This window comes from Camellia sinensis, chromosome 2 (genome assembly GCF_055761805.1).
Source record: "Camellia sinensis isolate YWXY chromosome 2, ASM5576180v1, whole genome shotgun sequence".
Lineage (NCBI taxonomy): Eukaryota > Viridiplantae > Streptophyta > Magnoliopsida > Ericales > Theaceae > Camellia > Camellia sinensis.
Genome location: NC_138962.1, coordinates 181,427,152 through 181,431,645, shown reverse-complemented (window position 1 = coordinate 181,431,645; position 4,494 = coordinate 181,427,152).

The following is a 4,494-nucleotide window of genomic DNA, read 5'->3' as shown; positions in this document are numbered from 1 at the left end:
ACCAAAAATACATATGCAAGACAATATACAAGTTAGGGACGTGATTCCATCAACAAAATCCGTATAAACAAGAGTCTTAACACTCTTTAAATTAGCAAAGACAAAAGGGTGAATTTGAATCACCCAAGAAAATCTTGACTCATGCAAGTTCGGAACCTCGTTATGAGGCACAACGGCTGGCTTGACAAAACATGAGCTCGGGTCGACACCTCTAGCTTTGGTCCGGTGCCTGGCCACCTATATACATACAATAAACTGTGAGCTAAAGCCCAGTGAATAACGAATGTGTAAAAGGGTTAAGAATGAATGTCCTTTTAGAGTCTAAAACAGTCATTGTATCTATAGATCAGCTATTCATTCAATGTCTTATATTTCAAGTCATTTCATTCATTTAGAAATCATAGTAGTTATACGTGGTACATCCAATAGCAGAACAGTACAGTAGGTCTTAATAAACCGAATAGTCAGTTGATGGCCATCAATACAGTAACAGTAGTTCCAAGGATCGGAACTGACAGAGATCTCTGTAACAGTAGCAGTAACAGTAACAGTAGCAATAACAGTAGCAGTAATAGTACAGTAACAGTCAGTTGCTATGGATGCCACGAGTACAGTTCATAAAATAGGACAAACATTCATTCGGTAAACAATATCATTTCAGAAAACAATATAGTCAACTGTTCAGAAAATAATTATAATTGAACATAGCTTTACAACATTGTTACTCACAGATAACAGGGTTGTAAGTAGGCTATTCAGCTTTCTTGAGGTGCGTAACCTACACAGTTACAGAAAGAACGTATACTAAATTACACACCCGAAATTGATAACTTAGTCCTTTCTACTTATTTTGGTGTGGTTCTACTTCATTATCCTCATTATGATGTCTTAATCATGGCCTATGAATGCCTAGGATGGAAAGAAAATGCAAAAATGTACTTGAAAAATGTTTTTCAAAACTTGCTGAAAATAGGGGTCTCGCTCGAGCGTAGCTTTCTTCGCTCGAGCGGACATACTGAATGTGAGTGGTCGCTTGAGTGTACACTCCTTCGCTCGAGCGATCTGTAAAATATGAAAAAGTTCTGGTTGCGTGCAATTTTTGCTCGACGGTCGTACGACCGTGAGACACAGGTCCTCGGTCGAGCGCAAGTCTTGTCGCTCGAGTGTGCTTCCAAACACGCAAACTTCTGAGAGCATGCGATTTACGCTCGATCCAACCTTTTGTCGCTCGAGCGGAAGTATGAAAATGCAAGCGGTCTCTCGAGCGTGGAACCCTTCGCTTGAGCGTAAAGGCGAAATTCTGGGTTTTCTAGATTTGCCTCCAAATTGCAAACCTTGAATTCAACACTCCAAACCTCACCTTCTTGGGCCAAAATTCCGGAAAACACTTAGAAACTCATAATACATCATGATTTAACGATCGTTTCATAAAACCAGGCCCAAAAGCGTGCCAATTGTGCACAAATTCAACTTAAACTTTATGAATATTTCAAGAATACAATATGCATGAATTCTCTTGAACTCCACCACTTCAAAACAAGATCAAACTTGGCAAATTGATAAAGAACATGATGATTTCCTACAATTAAGCTCAATTTATGACGTGCATGAGAGAATTCTTAGCAAACATGCTCCAAATGTAATGAAATGAACATGCATGCATGGATTAATCTTCCTTCCTACTTCTTAAGCTTAATTCTTACATCTTATAGCTTAATTCACTTGAATTCATAGATGAATCAAACTTAATTTCAAGACTAGAGACTTGACTTCTTACCTTATATGTTCAATTGAGTCCTAGATGCCAAATTCTTGAGCTAGAAGATCAATCTCCAAGGTCCTTTTTTCTATTCTAGCAATTCCTTTCAATTGAGTTCAATTCTCATGCCTAAGACTAAATCCCTCCACTCTCTCAATTTCTCATGTTTTTGAGCATCAAAAAGTAGGAAATGAGAGTGTAAAGCCAAGTAAAGGAGTCAAAGTAGCCTTATATAGGCTTAATTAGAGTGACTGAATTAAATTGACTTATGTTAATCACATTGACACTAATTATTCTAATTTATTCGTTCCAAATCAAATTTTAATCAAATCTACCATAAAATTCTATAAATCCTAATTAACATACAAATCAAGTCAATTTCTGAATCGGATGCCGATAAGGTCTTCAATTCGCAAATTGAAACTAAAATATGAACAAGTCTTTCTACATCAAGCACATAAAAATGCATTTAAAGCAACACACTCATGTAATTAATTTAGGATTTCGTCTTAATTATTTACTTAACATGCTTAATTAGGAATTAGCATTAATCATGGGTCGGGGTTGTCATGGACATGAGAGACGTAGCGGATATCAGTAAGCCAACAGATATCCATGGAAGATGACTTCACTGTGGCAACGTGGAGGTAGCTCTTCAAGGAAATGGCGTGTAAATCTAATCTGATCAGAGAAGAAGGAGGCATCAGTGATAAAGGAGGAGACTGAGGCAAAGAACGAAAAACCGATGAGTTATTGATCGGAAAATCGACAAACTTGCTGTAACACTTCTTTCACCAACAATGTAGTTCGACCATTCCAGACCTAACTCAAAGAGTTTGTCGCCTTCTTGGGGGTCTTTGAGCTCCATGAAATCAGATTTGAGAGAGAGAAAGAGAGTTCATGGAGAAGAGATGAGTAGAGGTGAGAGGGAAAGAGAAAGAGATCTTTAAGATTGCGACGGTGATGGACATACTACTGAGTTCTAGAAGATGATGGGTGTTGAGCACGATCTCTGCTGGCATCCATGGCCTGACATGTGGAAGACGGTGGGACACTTGTGTTTTCCACATGACATTCTCTTTTTTTACATGCTTTCTCTGTTTTTGGAGGTTGAGGATCTCCTTCGTTCTCTGTTGGCTGATTTACAATACGTGATGTAAATCAGATATACTTGTAGCTTTAATCATACTGCTGAGTTCTAGAAGATATTATGTTCAATTTGTTTTACTATTTGGATGGTTTTTGAATTTTGTTATCAGTTAGCTATTGTGTGAATTATTGAATTGTTTTGATAGGTATAAATTTTACAGTAGAATTGTTGGATAAGCTAAGACAGAGGTTTCTTCACAGATAAATTTGTGAAAAAAGTCAAACTAATTCTTTGTGAACAAAGTCAGATAAATTTTGGTTGTGTTTGGAGAAATTTTCCAAACACATTTCCACCCATTAATTTGAGTGTGGTATTTGTTTTAAGTTTTCAAATTATAATTTCATATTTACTTTTGAAAACTCCTTTCCATGTGGGAAAATTTGATTAACCCGATCTTCCTCCGGGACGTCTGTCCAGTTGACTGGAACAATGTTCGTTTTTTTTTCCCTTTTTTGTGCACATGTTATTTTTATATTTTAAGTTAAAAATATATCTAGAAATTTTTAAATTTTTTTTTATGAGTTTTAAATAGGATTTTGGATTGTGTGGTTGGTTATGAGTTGTAAGTTTTTAAATCAAATACCATATGCCGCATCATTCATTTCAAATTTAATTTAAAACTCATAACCCAACAAGTTTTTCATACTCAAATCATAATTCAAAAACTCATAAACTCAAAATACAATTCTATTTTCAAATCATATTTCTAAAACTCTTCTAAACGCAACCTTTAATTTTCATTGAACAAAGTCACAGAAATTTGTGAACGACGTCGGAGAAATTTCAATTTTCTCTAATTTGAACCCAGAGTAATTTTTTATACGTAATGAGGCAAATTTTTGCTGGTTTAAAGAGAATTTTTTTGATTGAATTTTCTCTGGATCGATTTGAGATACTTTAGATATTATAAAAATATGCCTCTAAAAAAAAATATTATAAAAATATTAAATGTCTTTTATATTATAAAATCGTAATATCAGAGACGCTAAAAATAAATCTCCATTGAAAATTGAGTTTAAAAAAAAACGAAAAGGTTTTAAAGTTCTAATAAAAAAGAGCTCTAATTGAAAATAGGTCCCATTATGATATTTGTGTTTTTTTTTGTGTGTTAAATTTTCAATGTCATTAGATTCATTAAAGCTCCTTCATTTAGGACGTATCATTGTTAAAAATATAATTTGTATATCATTTTTTAGTTCTGATTTAAAGCATTAAATAAGTTGTTCTGAAAGTACTAATGAATTGGTAAATATAAGAAGAAAAATAGAAAAACAAAATGTAAGGAAAAAAACAAAAAACAAACGCCAAACTATTGCATTAATACTGGAATTTATATGACGCTATGTCATTAAGGGTTCGTTTGGAAAGATAGGTTATGGTTAAAATAGTCATAAAATATAAAATAGATTATTTTAGTCCTAACAAATAAAATATTATATCCAACCTATAATCATTACATTATTTTCTTATAAAAAAATTCAAAAAAATCAAAAAAATCTTTCCAAACTAAATTTTTTAATCCAAATTAAAATAATTAAAAAACAAAAACTCACTTCCCAAACCCGACAGTGTATTAGTAGTGGCA